Source organism: Camelus bactrianus, chromosome 4, assembly GCF_048773025.1.
Source record: "Camelus bactrianus isolate YW-2024 breed Bactrian camel chromosome 4, ASM4877302v1, whole genome shotgun sequence".
NCBI classification, from domain to species: Eukaryota; Metazoa; Chordata; class Mammalia; order Artiodactyla; family Camelidae; genus Camelus; species Camelus bactrianus.
Window position 1 is genome coordinate 18815456 of NC_133542.1, and position 20353 is coordinate 18835808.

A 20353-nucleotide genomic window follows, 5' to 3' on the forward strand; every position below is an offset into this window, starting at 1 on the left:
ATACACATAGTATGTGGTCTCAAAAGTATATGAGTGTACATGATGGGTAACCTTCTGATCTCCAAGGGGATAAATAAAGACTAGTGGGAAAGAGCCATGTGGGAAGTACTCTTTAAATGATATTGAATTTAATAGAATCTACGATTTAGGCCTTTACTTGAATTTCCTAAATTTTAAAAGAAAGGTAAGCAGCATAAGAGGAGAAGGAACACCTGCAATCTCCACCTAGAGATGATCACTTTAGTGAACAGATTAGCCTTGTGCCAATTCCTCTATACACACATGCAAACACACAAGCATACACACACTTGGTAGGTAAATAGATAAATAGATTAGATGATAGACAGATGATAGTTTTATAAAATTGCAATCACTCAAAGCATGCTCTTTAATATTTTTCTACTTAATGATATATGATGAAGATCTTTTCATGCCCCAAATAGAAAAGTTTATTATAATGATTAATATTCATACAGCATATGAATGTTTAGATTGATTTTATTTTTAACTAGATCTATGCCATTTTAAATTAAAATTTTGTTATCTTTTAATTAGAAGAGTATTTGTTTCCTTAAATATGCAAGTAGTATATAAACACACATTTACTGTAAAAATTGTAACTGGAAGCCCTCTTTTATCTCTCCTGATACCAAATTCTCCCCCTTTTCTCTCTCTCAGCAATCTCACTCTTCTCCTCAGAGAGATCTGTTGCTCACAGGTCGGAGTGTATCCTCCCATACCTTTTTCTAAACATTTACGTGTGTGCACATGCGTGCGTGCGTGTGCACACGTGTGGACAGTTGGAGGTTTTTTATTATATTCACTTTCAACACATCAGTCACTGAACTTGAATGAAGACATCCCCTATGATTTAGAAACACTTAGTACTTAGAGAAAATATTTATACAGCTTTAGTTGAATAGTAAAATAAATCATACATAGTTCATAGTTTATTTATCTTGAATTATGTATAGGATTAGGTTAAATCTAGAAAATCAGTCACCTCAGATCCTTTTTGTTAGTGGATGGATATGGGTGAATGTAGCAAAAATTATAAGCAAAACATATTCAGGAAATCACTTTGGAGTTGATGTAAAACACTATTCATTTAACCTCATGAACTATTTCATAAGTTTCTCTACTATACATCTACATTTATATCCCAAGTAGATGTCTTTCTAATCCAAGTCCTAGAATTAGATATAATATGTATCAATCAAAAAAGTATCTATTACATTTTCATGTTTCCTTTAAAACAATATCCTAGTGAAAGGATTCTGAGTTCTTTAATAATACAATAGAATAGAGCTTAAAAACAACATTTTGATCTTACAGAAATATGATATTTCTAAGAAAGGAGACGGATTATATAGTTAAGATAAACAAGGATCTGCTTGGTATCATTTTGTACATTCCTCTCATAGTTTAAAAAGCACTGGCTTAGACTTTCCAGTCTGTGGTACAGATCTAAATGAGTAAAATTGTAATGTATACTTTAAAATGTGCTTACTACACTTATGAACATTTTCAGGTGATGATAGAAATGTCTAAACACCTAAGGCTACATTAGCATAGTCCAGTACTGATCCCTTCCTGCTCAGAAGATTCATTTGTGCTGGGTTTTACTTTTGGAGGGGGTGGTAATTAGGTTTACTTTTTAATTTATTTTTAATGGAGGTACTGGGACCTTGTGCATGCTAAACATGTACTCTACCACTAAGCTATACCCTCCCCCATCAGAAGATTCATTTAAAATATAGTCTTATGCAATGGGGATTATAAAATAGAAACTTGTGTAATGTAATAAAATACAATCTTATGTAAATATAATCTTTTATAGTGGAACTTGTCCTACTGCTTTGGAAATGATGATTGGGGCCTGAAGCTGTAAATAAGAATCAGGGACCCCGCATTCAAATAACCAGGCCTAGGTCCTCATCCAGGACTACTAAGAGACTAGCTCTGCTGTCACTATCCACCATCCAATTTTCATCCCCATTCGCATCTATTTGAGAAGACAGGAAGTAGGTGGGAAATGAGAATCACAGGAGCTAGAGAAGTCTTAGGCCTTGGGATATTTCATACTGTGTCAACCTAGCTAAGGTGGAACTCTGTTTCCCAGTATTCCTTTCTTGGTGTGGTCTGGGCTAGGGTTGGCCACAGGAGAAATTCTCATGGGGATGGGAAGGCAGAAGGGAAGCAGCAGCCATCTCCACTTTCAGAGGATGAGATGCTGTTGTAGTTCAAGCCTATTGTTGGAACCTGCTCACTGATTTTCCAGGCAAAAGGCAGAGCAGCCCAGCCCTTTGAGTTCTTCCAGTTCTCGTGAGATTTCCTCCTTCAGCTGAACTCCTGGGTCAGCTGTCTGTTCTGCTCCATGACAAAGAAACAGCTCCCTGTTTTTTAATTTGGAGACTTGGAGGTAGTAAGAGACTGATACAGATTCCAATTCATCCCTGTGGGTTGAAGCTCATCCTTTCTCTCTCCTACTTTACATCCATCTTTCCTTTCTCACTGGCTGACCTGGTGATGTAGGGCCCAGCATCAGATTCAAAAGGTACGGCTATATATATACACCATATAAACAAAAAAGGGGCACTCAAGAGAATGATTTAGAGATTGAAGGTTCCTCAGTGAAGAAAAGACCAGCATTTCTTCACCCAAATGCGTGCTCTTTTGAGCTGGGACCCTGAAGACCCTCTTTGTTCCTGCCAGTAAGGTGGCACAGAGGGTGGAGAGGGAGTAAGTGGAAGAACTCAGTGCATCCTCTGGAGTTTGGGGCATGGGTGAATATGGAGTCTGGAGTCTGCCTCTTTCTCAGAGGTTTCTGCTGATAGCAGGATGGCTCACAATAATTTACTATGCTTGGGAGGAAATTGGGAGCCAACTCCCACCCATCTTACCTTTGAAGGTATCTTAAAGGACTTCCCCAGAGCTCCACATAGGAGGCAGAAGCCATGGGGCTACCAAGGTGGTTATCAAATGAAGGCTGCCCCATCCGGAGAGGGAGTTTGATGTGGGAATTGTGCCTACAAAAGTAGACACGACTATCCTTCAGCAACGGAGGGGTAGAATGAAGGTGATCATCACCTTCCTAAAACCATGTGGAGACTACCCATGTGCACAGACCAACAGTGGCAGACAAAAGCAGGCCAAGCCAGAGTGAGACCAAAGATGCCTCTTATATAGACAGGCAGCCATGGACCCCTTCTCTCTCCCCTGTTTCCCTTCCCAGAGGATTCAGAGACCCAGAAGTGGATGGAGCTGGGGGAGAGGAGGTGTCCCAGAGTCTGGCTTAGGAGAGAAGAGGAAAAGGAATTCAAGGAGAGCCTACTTGCCCTAACTTCTTCAAGTCTCTTGAAATACAGATCAAGCCTGTGCTGCAGAGAAAAGGAGAGGAGATCTGTAATAGTTTTGGGATTAGACTTTCAAACTGGGCTTTTTAAATAACTAAATTTTAACAAAAAGTAATGGGATATTCCCAAAGGGACCTCTGACATAAGAGTTGAGAACAGTGATTAGTGAAAAATAAAACCATGTCATGTTAGAATCCCCAATGCACTCAGACTTCAATAAAGTGGATATTTTATAGGCATATAAATTGATCTGTATACACAAATACAGATATATTTTATGCATTTTATATACACATTATATTTATACATGTATATACCCCTTGTTTATATGAAGATAACTGAGTTGGAAAGGTTGAAAACTTAAATTAGTTTTAGCAAATATGTGGCACATGTGCCACCCACATCACCCCACCTCCATCCCTTGTCCAAGGCAGACATTATTAATTGATCACTGCCCTCTTTCACACTGAACCAGGACTCAGGTGTAGAGTCCTTTTCAACCAACATTCCTGGCAGCCACTTTCAAGAGATCAGAGTTGGCATACAAAACGAAACATGTTCATCATTCCTGTTCAAGATTCTAGAACATAAATCAGGAGACAAAGATTCTGGAGTTCTTGGTCATTCTGGACTGTTCATGTTTTTCCCATCTCTACTCCATCTTTAACACCTGGTTAAATCACTGGTCCTTGGTTTCGTAGAGTAATTTCACATTCTGCAAAGAATGGAATGTTATTATTCTCCTCCACCCCCATCAGAACTTTTTTCTGGGAGAATCTTTCTTTGATATACCCAAGAAATGCTCCCCTTCCCAATCCTTTAGGATCTTTCCCTTTGGCTAGGCAACTTACTGGATGAGTTGATCAAAGACATGCTAGACTCTCAGAGAACTGAGTTCAAGTCTATGCTCAACAATTTGGTAACTTTGTAACCTTAAGCAAGATAGTTGACCTTATTTTCTCATCCGTAAAATGGGTATGATATTAGTATCTACTCCTTGGACTACTGAGAAGATTAAATGAGGTTACATATGTAAAATCCTTAACATAGTATTTGGTACAGTACAAGCCCTCAAAACATGTTTAATTAGGATGATTATTCCCTAAACCCTTTTACTTTCAGGATTGCCAGGCATTTGATTATCTTTGTCCCAGTTCTTGCCAGGGATAATTTCCTGGGCCCCACAATTTGTACAAAAGAGAAGGCTTTCCTGTCTGCCCGACTTTGTGATCAACCGTGGATGAAAGGAATGGTAAACACTTTATCTTTGGAGCAATTATCAGATGCATGCAGATTAAAATTAAAGAGACTTCTCCAAGCACTCTTCTGTCCATGAATTTTACTGTGACATCTTAATGCTCAGCTTTGGATATAACACAACTATCTCCATGACAACTGATAACAAGAGGTGTAGTTTGGCAAATTATTTCATTGTGATAACCAACAGACGAGCACTAGAGAGAAAAATCTCATTTAATATCAAATCCTTGAAAGAAAGAGAAAATAATCCTTTTTTCCCCCCAAAAATATGATATTGTTTTCAAGTTTGCCTCATTCAGAAATCTTCTCTTTACATGAACTCATGTTCAATTACATAATCCCAAAGGAAGAAAAGAAAACCCACCGTCTTCACAGCACATTGTTGGGCCTGCTTAATAAAAGCAGTGCCCGCTTTGTTTTGTTATAATCCCTCATTCTTTGGGATTTAATGAGACAAGATACTGTATTTTGAAATGAACACACAGGCAAAGCCAAGTTGATTTCCTTTGGGGATAAATCCCTTATAAAACTGAAGCTCAACAAATTTAAATATAATAATGGCTTTGACTAAATCTGTATATGGTGAAATCCACTAATAGAGACCACCCCATAGTTCAATAAAACAAAACAAAACAAGAGAGTCTTTTAGGCAGGTGGTCTCATAACATAAATTCATGATAGCTTATGTTCAGTTATTAACTGGAAGGATTCATGGTAAGACAGAGTTAGCACTATTCTTTTTCCTTTATAAAGAATATCACTGCTTTTTCTTCCCTCTCTCTACTGTAGATCTTTGAATGCCCAGTGGTGCACCAGCTTCCCTGGAAAAGGCCAACCAAAACAGGGGCCACAGGCCCAGCTGAGCATGGATCAACAAAAGCCATTTTAGGCTTGTTGGAGGGAAAACCTCCAAAAGGTAAGGAGCTAAAGATTTGGGGAGCAAAGGCTGTTACGCAAACAGGGCTTGTGGGAGTTATCTCACCATCCTTTGACTGCTTGGTAAAAAGACCTGTTATAAGGCACCTGTATCGATTTTGCACACATTCAGCATTATATACAAAAGAATATCAAGGCTAAGGAAATCTCCTTCAGAGCAAAGAAAAGAAAATCATCTCATAATCCTAGCTCTCCAGCCCAATGACTACTAGAGTATATGTATGTTTTCTTTCACAATTTTTAAAATATAAATAGACATATACACATACACAGTTGTAATCACTGAGGATATGCTGATTTTTATCCTGCTCTTTTCCTCAACGATCTCATGTTAATATAGTCTTCATAATGGTCATTTCAGTGATTGTGTCATGAGTTGGCAAACTTGTCACTAGCCAAATCTGGCCCATTGCTTGTTTTTGTAAATAAAGTTTTACTGGAACACAGCCTTGTCTCTTAATTTTGCTACTGCCTATGGCTGTTACAATTGCAAAATTGAAGAGTTGTGACAGAAACTCCATGGCCTGCAAATCCTAAGATATTTACCCTCTGGCCCACTACATAAAATGTTCACCAACCTCCAGCATACCTACCATCAAGTTGAACTCTATAATTTATTTAACCATCCCCCTGTTTCTGAATATTTAAGCTGCTTTCTCTTTCCTTCTTCTTGCTGCCACATCACTGACTATCAAGGTTTTTATTAAAAAATTAAAAAGGGTTTCCTTGGCCTAAATTCTCTAAAATAGGATGACTGCATCAAAAGGTATGACTATTTTGATAGCTCAATCTTTAGTTAAAACCTCATGAAACAAAGTCGTCCTATAATGGTGCATTTCTCTGAAAATAAGGTGTTCACCACATGACCACAGACCAAGAGTGGATTTTGGCTGACCTGTGGCTACACAGCTAATTGCTGAAGTAGTCTTAGGGACAGCATTCTGCCTACTGTCACAGGTATAGTTTTCTAATGTGAGAGTGTGTTATGTGTTCAATTGTTTGGCCAGCTGCCGTGTATCATCTGCAGTGACCATTCTCCATTCATTTTAGAGAGAATCCTCTCTTATAGATTTGCCACACAAAATCGTCTGACCACAATCTTACCACTTTGACAAACATAAACACCAAAGAAGCCAGCAGGAGACTTCATCATTTGTGGGGCCAAGTACATAAGGAATGTAGCAGGCCCCTTCTTCAAAAGTTACTGAGAATTTCAAGATGGCAATAGCCTAGCACTGAACCAAGCACAGCACCCTTCTAAGTGCACAGCCCTGTGAGAAAGCACACCCGTGAGGCCAGCCTTTCAGGTAGGTAGAGGAGAGGGTGTGTGTGGAGGCCACAGCTAATAAGAACCCGGCTAAGTAGAAGACAGTCAGCACCTACATTCAAGTCCTTCTGGAACCATCAGACATGGGTAGTGGGCAGCGATGGTGGAAAAATCTGGAAGAAGTATTTGGTTACTCTGCTTCTAGAAGAGGGAGGGCCAGGCACTTCTGTGTCCTACTCAGTGACAGCCACTCTGAATGCACCAACCTGGAGTCCCCATAACCAACCTTCTCCTTTTGTGGTTAAGAGCATGGGCTCTCAGAATCTGACTGTCTGGGTTCAAGTCCTAAGTGACTTCCTGTGAGATCCTGAAGTTACCTTCAGTTTCTTCATCTGCAAAATGTGTTTAATAAGAGTACCTTCCTTATAGGGTTTGCTTTATTGGTAAGTGGAGGAAAGGTCCTTCTATTTTCATGCCTGATCATGCCCTTGGGTCATTTGTGGATTTTCCCAGTGTTATACTGTTATCTTTTCAAGGGGATATCAAACTGATCATTTTTACTTGGAAAAAAAAAAAACTGGTAGTTTGTGTAAGCTTTTTTGTGGAAGAAAATGCTAACTCTTTTCCAACATGGAAGCAATGTGAATTGTGCAGAGACATGGTCTAACTGCTGGTCAGGCAGTGCTGGCTTGTCAGCCTGTGTAGACACAGTGTAGGGGGAGGCACAGGAGGACAGTGTTATTGGTCTCACTATTACTCCTCTGGTGTCAAAGTCTTGTGGTACAAAGCAGAGTGCCTGCCTGTGCACCAGAGAGCATGATACAGAGCAATCCTTCCAGACTGTGTCAGCACTCACAAGTGTGTTTCACTCCATCAGGGCTGAGGGCTGCCTCTACATGTTGAGAAGCAAAAGAATTCCATAAACAAATAGATTTTGGAAACACTGAGTTGAACTTCTATAAACACTATTCCCACCTTTAATATGCGAATGTGTAGAGAGGCTGTATTGAATACTTTCCATGAAGTGCATTTTTCTGGAAACATCAGGGGACCACCTTTTAGGAGACTTTAGTGCTGGATCAAAGTAGGTGCTGCTTTATGAAGCTTCATTTCTTCAGACAGGTGACTCTTAGCCAGTGACCTCATGAGCAGGACATAATATATTAATGCCTAAACCCATGTAACAGTACTCTTAAAGACTCAGTAGGAAAATACTTAGCAATCCCTTTTATAATGAGGTAAGCAGATCTCAAAGTTGGCAGGTGACATGGAGGGGAGGTGACTATTCACCAAAATCATCCATTCCCTTTTGAGGGTGGATTAAGGTACTTTTATTCGAGTTACCTGGTGGGTCTATTTCTGCTTTCTGTGTGATTTACTGAAGAGAGGGCAGGGCCTTGACATCCTGGGGTGGAGAGACTTAGGCTTGTTCTCAGCAGAGCAGGTTGGGGGAGAATGATTTAAGCAACACAGGAAAATTAATTGGCTGCATTGGCTCCTCCCACTTCCTGCCTCACCCCACATCAAGGGTTCCTTCTACAGGACAGTTCCTCTTGCCCCATGCAGGCCTGGGCTCAGGCAGCAGCCCCTGTGTGGCTGAGGCCCGACACAGGGCCACTAAGCTCAGCCAGCAGAGGAGGAACAGGATACAGGGAGGGTCAGCCAGTATGTCTCCAGATGAATATGCAGCATCTCAGGAAGGTGGGTGCACACTCCCTGCCCACCCTCATCCCCATTCACTGCAGGGATCTAAGAGTACAGGATACACTGTTTACCAGGGACAAGGTAGACTCTGCCATTGGAAACAAGGGGCTGACACCCTGGCCTTCAGCTTGTTCCTCTGTGACCTATGGGATGCAACCACCATTCCCCATTTAGTTATTTATTTTAAAAAGTGAGAGTGGGACCACTAGCGCAATGGATGTTCACCTTGGCTCTTGGACACCAAGATAATATTCATCTTACCATCTTTTGGGGTCAGGTGATCCTTCCGAACTTAAAAAACTAATTCCAACTCATGATCTCCACCTCCCTCCCCCACATCCTCTTTACACATAACTTTCCTGTCAATGTGATTCTGTTTTTCCCATGAAACATTTCTCTATGTACACAGGAGAAAGGGTCTCCCATTTGACTATTAATTCTCTCTCTGGCATGTTTATTTCCTTCCTTTTTGCTTAAGGCAAAACTGGGCCTTAATTCAAAACCAGGTCTTAATCCTTTCATTCAAAATCAGAGCCTTCAAACTGTAAAACGCTGACATGGAAGAAACTCAAATGCAAAAAGTGGCAGAGATGGGAACCTCAAGAGAAGGAATCCGTATCTCCTGGAGCCTGTTCACCATCTTCCTCTGAGTTCTTGGGGCAGTTCCTGTGGGTTTCTACATGTGTGTTGTTTGACTTTTGAGGTTTCCAGCTTGCTCTCTAGCGAGACTGAACAGACTCTTTTAGGATGAAGAGTGTGCCTGTTGTGTATCGAGAGGCAGCACAAAAGGTGCTCTCGAAGCTCTAGTCCAGGATAATTTTCCTCCCTGTAATAACTACACAACAGTCTGGATCCAATCTGCCTAGATCAATGCCTGTCTCTGCTACTGACTACCTCTGCCCTCGCTATGTATGGGCAAGTCAGGTAAGCTCTCTGTTCTTCAGTTTCCTTACCTATAAAATGGGGAGTTGTTGTGAGCAAAATCCATGTCACACACTTAGCACAGCTCTTGGCATATACGAGCACCCTGTGGATGTTAACTATCATTTACGTAAGGTGGAATAATAACATTCACCAAGTGCTAGCCACGTTCATGCACCCTCATTTACAAAAAGCTTTTTAAGCAGAAATTATCACCCCTATTTTGTAGCTAGAAAAACAGCCAATCAGAGAAGTGTGGTTTTCCTGTCCCAGGTCATACAGTCAGTGATCAGCAGAGTTGGGATTCCAGCCCCAAGGCTACAGTTTCTGCACCACTCTACGCTGTCCAGAGCTAGCACTCAGGCCATGAGGATACTGGACTGCAGGAGTCCCAGTCTCACTCTCTGCCACCTGCCAAATTCACCAGAACAAGGAGGGAGAAAACAGGCTCTTCCTAAACGTCACAGTCCCAGCTGTGGGCACTGACTGCTCTTTGTGCCTCCTGCATCTTGCTGATGAACATCCTCTGTGACTTTGGCTCAGGGAACTTTGGGGCGGTGGACAGGAGGTCAGCTCTGTAATTCCATAACTACTTGCTCACTAACCACTTATGGAGAAGCCACGATGACAGCTGGGATCCCTTCCATGATGAGTAATTGTCCCGTCGTACAAATCTGTTTAGACCACATCCTTCTGGTGCACAACCACCAGTTGATTTAAGATGCAAACCTTTGTAGAGCTCATTGCCAGAAGGATGAAATATAGAGCTTACCCAGACTTTTCTTTGCTGAAGTATTTATTGTAAATCATTACTTACTGCGAGCTGCTACCCATATATCAAGCAATTCCTACTCAGCTCAGAGTGCTGAAAGAATTCTCTGTGCTTTTCTAGAAAATGTACCATTTGTCCAAGAATATAATTACTGTATACTTTTAAAAAAGTCCCAAGTTCACATATTCATATGGAGAAACTCAGACCCAAGGACACCCAATTAGCTGGGAACAGTCAATGTGGTTTTTACTGCAAGAACCGCAAGTCTTTGGGGATATTTAGGAACATGGATAACAAATGCCTCACCTACAATTAAGGCGTGCAGCCAGAGGGGAGGGGAAGATGCTAACATTCAGAGAGCACCTCTCTGCTCCAAGCTTTGTGCTCCACACTTTTTATAAATCCTATAATTCTTCCGGCAGCCCCAATGGGCAGATATTATCATCTTTACTTTACAGATGAATAAACTAGGGATCATCATCTCATGTCATGAAGCAGCAGAACCACGATCCATACCCAAAATAATTAACCTCCCCAAGTGTGTTGGATCACCACACACAGAGAGACTCCCAGCCCCAGCTAGCCAATTCCTGGCTTCTGCTGGTCTGAGTCTTCCGTGGGTGGCTCTCTAACAAATAGGATGGCTGAGGTTCCCCATCAGCACGGCTGCCGTTGAACATCAGGGAGGAAAGCTGCTATGTATAGCAAGCATTTTCATCTTGCCACCAACGAAGATCAAGCCACGAAATCTGAATCCCCCCAGGGGTGAGAGAAGGAGTGAGGTTCCATTTCCCCCTGACCATTCTATCCAGAGCACGTAGCAATATGGGCAGACAATTAATATGAACGGATTTGAGCCAAACACCAAATCTGATTGATGCTGAAAGCACACCCAAGTGCAAGCATACAAAGGGATGGCGCAGAAGAGGGGTGGTCATATGCAGCAGGACCTGCTTAAAAATTCTAATCCTCATAAGCTTCTGAGGAAGCTGCTCTTTTCACTGGGCAGGTTTTTAATATTTATTGCCGAGGGTAGTTTTAATCCTAATGAAAATAGCAAGTCCTCAGGAAAAGAAGTGCTGTAGCTAGAAAGAACAAATGTGGCCCTGGCATTTAAATGTCTCACAAGGCTCAGAGAGGAGAGTGACCCGGAAGTGAATCACTGAAAGGCTTTAGGAGTTACTACCGACAGGAAAAAGTTGAGCTTGGAACAGGGTATGTATGGACCACTCCGGGCTGAGTTACCCCCTGTATGGAAGACCCAAGCTTCTTAGCAGCATAGTCGACATCGCTCACAGGTGAAAAGAGAGAGATTCAGAATTCATCTGCCAGGTTTGAATCTCAGCTTTGCCATCTCTAAGCCTCAATCTCCAATAATGATGATTCCAGATCTTACTGATTTATTGTGGAGATCAACTGAGACAATGTAAATGCATGAATGTTAATCATTTAGCACAGACTCTGGCATACAGTAAGTGCTAAATAAATGAGAGATACATTATTACTATAATTTTATTATTGTTACAGCTTATCCCCAATGTTACTGTTTCTTTTTTTCCCCAGAAAATGAGGATGCCAAATAAGAACTAAGAGCTGGCAACTAGGGCCTGTTGGAAAGGGTCAGAGAAAATTAATGATATATCCTCTATTGATAAAAATCAGGATTCAAATGTGGCTTAAGTTGGGAAGGAAAATAAGAGCTTCACACTTGCAGTCAGGATCAGTGACAAATTAACTATTTATACAAATAGTATTCCCATTGGCAGGTAAAATATATTGCATGAATCTGACTATGTCATCAGGTGGGATCTAAGAGCTGAACCTGTGTGGAATTGTGAAGCCTAGAAGTTTGTCTGCCAGGCTCTCACGTGCTACTGTAGGCCAGTTTTTTCAGCAATGGAACCATTTCCAACCACTCAGTAAATTCTATGACTTTCTCCACCAGTAATAGTGCATCAGCGATTGATAAAACCCTTCTGTCGTTGGATGAGTATGTACGACTCTTACCCCCTCCTCTGGGCTGCTCAGGTTCATAAATGGGGGAACTCAGCTTCCTCCCCCTAAGGACTAGATGAAGAGCTTAAAGAGCATCATGCCTGAAAGATTATAGCGCCCACCCTCCCACAACAAAGTAAAAATAAAAGCAGTATCAGATGGTTAAATAAACTCTTCTTTCAAAAGGCCATAAATCTTAAATGTATGATAGCATTATGGTGTGTTTTAATTTCTCTATCCTTCTCTCTCTGTGCACCTGCTTTGCTGGTGCCCTAAATTCATGCATATTCTGACTATTGCGAATCCAGTACCAAAATCAGATTATAAAAATTTTAAGAAGAACTAGTAAACAGCCTCTTCTAGACTGAATTTCTATCAGTCTTGAGGAAAAAAAAAAACCTCTTTTTGGTTCTTATTCTCATGAAACACATCTAGCTAAAGGGCTCAGAATATTGTTTGCTTTCTGGCTTTTTATACCATCTTTTGCCTGTAACATTAGCATTGTTTCCTAACCGGTTGTCTCTCTCTCTTTTGCCTTCCTCCTCTCCACTCCATTCCCCATGTTGCCACAGAGTACTTTCTAAAATTCAAGTCCAGTGATGTCACTGCCTAGTTTAATACCTTTTAATGGCTCTGTATGTCTAGATCTGTGCTTCTTAAGCCAGGGAAATGGTCCTTCTCAAGGTAAGGACATCATGGTGTACGCAAGGGCACATGGTAAACATGATGGATCTTCTGCAATGCCATTGGTGATAAATATTTTTATACTAACAAACATGAATATATTCTGGAGTAGAAAACATAATTCTCCTGGCAGTTAAAGATGAAACACGGGATTCCAGAGGAATTTCACACTTGGAGTTTCTGGCTCCTGACCCAGGACTTAATGGAGATATGCAATCACTCTCTGAAGACTTTAAAGTGGAAACTTCGGTGAAGCACTGACCCACAGGATAAAAATCAAACTCCTTGGTGCAAACAAAGCTCTCTGAGATTTGGTGCCTGCTTTTGTCTCCCCAGCCTCATATTTATTCCAGCCTCACTCTTTTCAACGCTCCATGCTGCTTATAGTTCATGCACAATGTCAGTTACAAGTATCTTTGTTAATTACACTCCTTTAACTCCATGTCTCTGAAATACCTGTCTTCAGGCACCCATCTTCTTAAACAATTGGAGGGTGATATTCTTGTCTAACCTTCCCTCCCCTCACTCAGAGAACCCAGATCCTTGAGAGTAGGATCCAAGACATTAGCTCAGCAGTGAGTGTGTGTCTGTTTATCTCCAAAGTGCAGAGAGGCACAGGCCAGGCTGCCTTGACTAAGCACATAGTGCTGCATCTCTTCCACGTTAGAAAACAGCGAGTGACTGAGGGCTGGACTATTCTGCCTAGGTTTGCTTGTTGGCTCCCCCACATATCAACTGGAAGGTCTTGGACTAGTAAACACACTGTGCTTCATAAGTGAAATGGAGATTATAGCAGAATAATCTGGTAAAGAAGGGCAAAGAGTTCAACTGTGTTAAATGCTTCAAAGACCGATACTTAACTCAACATCAGCTATTATTATCTAAGCACTCTTTCCACTGGGAGAAAGTTTGCTCAAAATATCTAGTGTCCTGATGGAAAAGATCCCGGTCCCCAGCCATTCTCATATGGCACCCTTAAAGCCTGGATCCTATGATTCACAGGACAAGAAACTCTGGGGAATAAATTCAGCTTTTTTTTTTTCCTTCCAGAGGACCAGAGGCTTTCTGATGTACATATACACACAACCTCCACTCTCCCTTTTCCTTGGGGCATGAGTGTTGAGAAAGAGACTGAAGGAGGAACATATTTCTAAGGAAGAGGTCAAAATGGAAGTTTAATGTTGCATTGATTAAACTTGTAATTTTTAAATTGAGATATAATTCACATTCCAAGCTTACTTCTAAGCCCAAGAGGTATTCATGGAAGAAGAAAGAAAAAGAAGGGAGCTGATATTTGCAACAAGTTCATGTGTCAGTCTTCAATCCTCACTCCCACAATAATCCTGCACAAAAAGAATAGTTATCCTTATGTGGAGAAAAAACCCTAAATCCCTGAGATATTAGCTCACACAAGGGTTAAATCCCCTCACTATCACCCAAGTTAAAAAATAATGGTATTTGTCCCTACTGAAATTCAATATCCTTGACTTAAGACAAAAGGTGTTATTTTAGTTAGTTTTAATTAACAAAATCTTCCTTCTTTGGGAAACAGGCCCCTCAACTCCCACCGTCTCCCAGCATATTTGAAGAGACCTCTAGAGTAAGTGCATCTCTCCCTGCAGAGTGAACCAGGTGGCTGTGGGGCATACTAAAGGAAGAGGCTAGAAAGGCTGAACCTTGACACATGGAGCCACACTGTCTGTAAGTCAGCAAATGGCAGCCAGGCCCCTGTCGTCACACCTCCTGACGTCCTCAGAGGCCCCCGAGAAGCCACTCTGCTCCTCTCTTGGGCTTTCCCTTACAGCTTGCCAACGCCCGCCCAGCTCTCCATCCAAGAGTGTTAAGTGAGGCTTTGAACACAGTCAAGGGTCTGGTCATTTCTTCCTCCCAGGCATGACTCATTAATCCCCTGTGAATGAGCCAAGATTAAAAAAAAAACAAAAAAAAAAAACTCTTGCAGCTGCTGGACCCACAGGTGCCCAACCCATTGGGGTATAAACCAATTGGCCATGCTCTAGCCCGGAATTTGTATGACTCAGAGTGGAGAATGAGAGCTTGGTCAAGACTCCAGCCCACAGAATTGCACTGATGGTTAATTATCCTGGTCATCTATGCTAAGGTTCTCTTTCCATAGTCTTTTGCCAATGGTCACAGTTTGTTATTGCCTATTAGTTTAGCTCTTGGCAGCAGAAGACTCGTGTTTTGAGATAATGAGGAGTTGCAGGGTCTTTCCTGGATGGAGAAGGTTGTCTTCACTCCTCCTACTGAAGTGTCTCTTTCTACCAGAAGCAGAGTGCAGACGGCTGCTGCAGTAGAAAAAGCAGCTCACCTGGAATCAGCAGGGTCTCAGAGCTCCATTTTGCCCCCAGCTCTGCCACCCACCAGCTGTGTGAACTTCTGTGATCTACTTGACCTTTCTTCAACTCAGTTTCCTACCACACAGAGCTGCTGTGGAGATTAATTTTAAATGAACAAGATAAGGATGGAAGGGTGCCTGGCAAATAGTGGGGGCTCAGTTACCATGTCTTTCTTCTCTTCCTGTGTTGAGATCTGATCACTTTCACCAGGCACTAAAGATGGTACTGTATCAATCACTAACACAAATTCAAATCTCTTATTTGCAGTTAAGGGGGATGTAATGGAAATATTCTGGAGGGGCTTAACATCTTACTGGGGAGACAAGACATGATTACACAGTAGGACAGTCTACTGTAAAATGTCCAGCTACCTAGTGCACATTCTTGGCCCAGGGTGGGCTCTGGTCATCAGGCTCAGCTCTGTGGAGGAGGTGGTGTGGAATAAGGAATTAACTGACACATTGCCCTGAACACAGTAGCAGGTACCCTGTAACCGTTAACTGTGCTGAATGAGTGTACGTGATGTTTGGAATAAGTAACTTTCTAGTTTAAACACAAGCAGTTCAGAGGAAAACGAATGCCCCTGGATGGGAGAGAACAAATTTTAGGAAAGACAAGGATAAAATTTTTAAAGACTTACTATTTTCATGTGAATTAGAAAAAAAAATTAACAGATTAATTGTGTGAGTTTATTCTTTATCCCAGCAGAAAGCTAAAGTTTTTAAAATGTATTGATTTTTCAGTTACATTAAATAAGTAATATTCAATTACATTAAATAAGTAATATTAAAGGTAGTCTGTGGATATGTCAACTATCAGTGCAATTGGGTGTGTGAATAACTGAAGTTTGGCAAACTCTGCTGGCAGTAATAGGATTCGTCTCTGGACACTCTGTGGATGAAAAGATATGGACCAGAATCTTCATCTCTCTGCTGCATAAAGCTGTGATCTTAGGTAATTGCTTTCACCTCTCTGTGCCTTATTTTCCTCATTTATTAAAAAGGAATAATTACGATGCTATCTTATGGGGTTGAAAGTTAATATCTATAAAGCATTTATAACATCACCTGGCACATGTTTAGAGTTCAATTAGAATAAGAAAAAAACCAAAACCCATGAGGGTCAAATTGGTTCAGGGGCTGCCACTGACTAAGTAAACCATCTAGTAGGTCTTTGATAACACTTGGCTTAATCTGCCCTGCACTGATGCAACATGATAGGTCAACAGATTGCTCTGTGGTTGCCAGGAAGGGATTCCCAGTTCTGTCATTCAAACCCTTGTGGGTTCTTTAAGGTCACAAGTCCTTTACTGTATGACCAGAGAAACCACAGACTTGGGCAGCTGGGAGCATATTTCTGCCAATGTACAAATGCTGATGTTACTCTACCAAAAAGGTACGGGGTGGTTTTTCCTGTGGGGCAAATAAAACCTCAGTCAACTGAGCTGAATTTACTCTGAACCCTTGAGTCTGTTCCAGTGAATTCCTGGGCTCCCCTGATTCTTTCAGAGGCATGTGAAACAATGAACCAAATCTTGTTTCTCGTTTTTTTTATTCAGTTGGTAAATATTTTCTTCTGACAATCTCAAAAGCTTGCCAATTTAAATTGGATGGTATACAGTTTGTGTGAAAAGGTATTTGGTTCCACCCAGAGGTAGATATATTTTAGTATTTACCTACATTGCACTTTCAACTCATGATATATAGCCACTGGTTTCAGAATTTTTTACATATCTTTTTTTAGCAACACGTATCAAGTGAGTAGGCACTGTGACACATGCAGAAATGCTGTCAAAGAGCTGCTGACGAAAATAATCCTCAAAGTTTTACCTCCAGGCCAGCCCTCTTGAGCACCAGACTGATGTTGCCAGGGCTCCTGGACATCCACCCAATGCCTAAGGAGTTGTTTTCTTGGCGATGTTCAATGCACGGTAGTGTTGAAATATGTTTGGAAGTCCTGCATCAAACAATCCTATTTAACCCAGCCATGTTGGATAATGGGTTCCTTTTGAGTATAACCTTAATATACCTGTTCCCTAGAAGACAGAGTAAGAAACACTGCCCCAACATAGATGTAGCCATACCCTCTACTAATTCATCGATCTAAAAGCCTGGGTGAATTACTCTGTTTCTCTTTTCCCTCCTCCAGCTAGTCCCCAAAACCTAATGTTTCTACCTTGGGGATATTTCTGGAGCCCCTCCCCACCTTCACCCCTGCTGCCAAAGCCTTAGCTTAAGTCTCATTCAGTTTGCTCAGGTCTACTTTGAACATACAGACGGTTCTCCCTGCCTTCTGTCTCCTCTATAATCCATTGTTCAGTTATTTTCCTAAAAATAAATCTCATCATATCACTTTTCCACTTAAAACCTCTGCTGGCTCCCCAGTGCCCACATAAGGAAGCCAAAATTATTATCATAGACACTAACTCTAGGGCAGAGTATAGCATGATAGTTACAAGCATAGAATTTGAAATCAAATAGTCCTGCACAGAGCTTGGGCAATTTACTTAGTCCTCCCAAGCATCATTTTGTCATCTATAGAATGAGGATAATTATAGTATAGATTTAACAAGGTTGTGGTAAGGATTAAATCAGATAATACATGTATAATACTCAACACAGAATTTAAAATACTGAAAATACCTACAGATTTAGCCACTTTTTATTAACATTATGCAATACTCAATAACTGAGCCCTACCTCTGCAGTCTAATCAGTGTACAGCCTTTCCTCACTATCACATATGTTCCAGTCACCACAAGCATCTAACTCTTCTTCAACATGCCCCTGCCTATCTCCATGATTGTGCACTGTCTGTTCCCTCTGTGCACAGTCCCATTCTCTCTTCCTCCAGTGCGTATATCCTTATGCCAAGGCACCACTCTACAGGTTGAAAAGAAATAAACGTTATGAAGCCCATATAACTTCTCTCTGTGCAAAAGTCTTGAAGTCTTAGTTTGCTTATTTAGAACTGGGTGGAAATTTAAACCCACTGATTTAACACACAAGATTATCTGGTTTCCTTAAAGGGAAAGGGAGAGTTCTTCTTAATTTATAAGGAGGTCAGATTTAAAGCAGCAAAGAAAAGGACTCTAAAAGATAACATGCGAAGACACATAAGCTAAGAAACAGGGAGGATCAGGAACAGTGACAGATCACTTAGCATCAAGCACAGCCTAAAAGGACCTTACAGTATTCACGTCCACTTTAACAAATACTTAACGTAGAAGGACTGACAGGGGCTAGGTGCAATAATTGACATACTTTACAATGACTCCAAAATCATCAGAAATGAGTAATAACAATAAGATTCATATCTTTTAAGTGCTTATGATATGCCAGCATTATGCTAAGTGGTTTTATCTTTTCGACTCTCACTGTAGGTGGTATTATCAACCTTCATTTTATAAATGAAAAAATGAGGCTTAGAGAAATCAAGAGACTCTTCCAGGTGCTTAGTTGGTGAGTGGCAGAGTTCTGCTGATTCTGGAGCTAGTGATCCCAACTATTTATATTGCCCTTTTATAAGGTTATTATATTTAGTAAACTCTGTTTAATCATGGAATAACATCAACACATAATATTTATCGTGCTGAGTATGTATGATTTAAATATATTTTATTAAAAAGTTTTATCTGGAATTGTTTGTATTTAAAATGCTCGTGTTAGCTGAAGAATTCATAAATAGAACATCTCATATTTCTCTGCTGCTGAAGAAATGATGCTTCGTCAAGATGATGACTAAGGATGGCAGCTTCAAGAAAATGTGATGGCTGAAAGTATCTTTGTGCTGCAAATGTCTATTGAGAAAATTAAAGTTTTAAGCAAAATTTTGTTTTACTTCCTCATAGGAGGTTTACCTAAGATCTGGAGTCAAAGGGGCATGAATGAATTGGAATGAGCGGATTCAGTGTTCTTCTGATCTTGGTTTTGTTTCAGAGCCAGGTAAGTGTGTGTAAACTTGTTTCTCTCCTGCCTTCTTGGTTCTTCTGCAAAAGCAGAACCACCCTGGTGGGAGACATCGCCTATTCCCTGTCCCTTCAAGCCTGTTCTTAGGGTGTCACCTTTTAAAAGCCAGCTCTTGTCTCTCTTCCTATTCAAGCCAGATCCTCCCTCCCTTGTCTAATTCTTAGCCAAGCATAGCAAGGCCAGCTGGTGAGAGCCTTGTGGAAAACAATGGCACCAGACCCCGCTTAATGGAACACTGCTTGTGCCAGTCAAAGCTTCCCGGATAGAAACAGTTGATTTTGAGTTGTGGCCCATTCTCTAACCCATATTGGAGCACTGTGTTCAGTGAGGATTAAAAGCCTTGTGAACTGGAGTAAGAAGAGGTAGAAGAAAGAGGCCATTGTGGGTCTAGAGAGAATCAATATTGTCTCTTTGAAAAAGCCTGTATCTGCTCCCAGACTGACCATCTGGGCCGTGTAGCTCAAAAATCAGCTACAAAGGAGGAAAAGAATTAAATTGGGGCAGGGAGAACGTTCTGAGGGCAGGTTTCCAATGTGGCTTGTCTGGGAAGACTGAGGATCCAAAGAGGTTGTAGAGAGAAATGGGTCAAGAAAAGGAGAAAAAACTTAAATTCCTATACACATCTATGGTTCATCTGTCCCTCCTTGCACCTCTATCAAGTGTTTCCAGATGTGAATAAAGAACTCTTTCTACAGTGCTCACCATTCCTTCCTCAATTCCCGAATGCTGCTTTAGCATAACTTTACAGAAGTGTTGTTTTATTTTCAATGAAACTGACAAGTCCAATGGATTCCAAACTTGAAGTTTATAGGCATGAACAAAGGGTGGGAAGCCGTAAGAACTTAGAGAGATGGTGTTGCTGCCTTAGTGCCCCTACAGCAAAGAAAGTGTTTCCTCCACCTGGGGATTCATGGCTTCACTTCTTTGTAAGGGGGAGAGTGGTGAATGGGTGAAGAGAGAACAGCAAATGGGACCCAAAGAAATCGAGATTATGTTGCTAAAGGATTCTCAGGTTACAACTGAGTTTAGTCATAGCAATGACCTTACTTTCGTTTTAAGATACTAATAAAACCTGTTCCAGGTAATTTTCTGAATTTGGAGAGACTTTTAGAAAAATAGATACATTTCCCCAG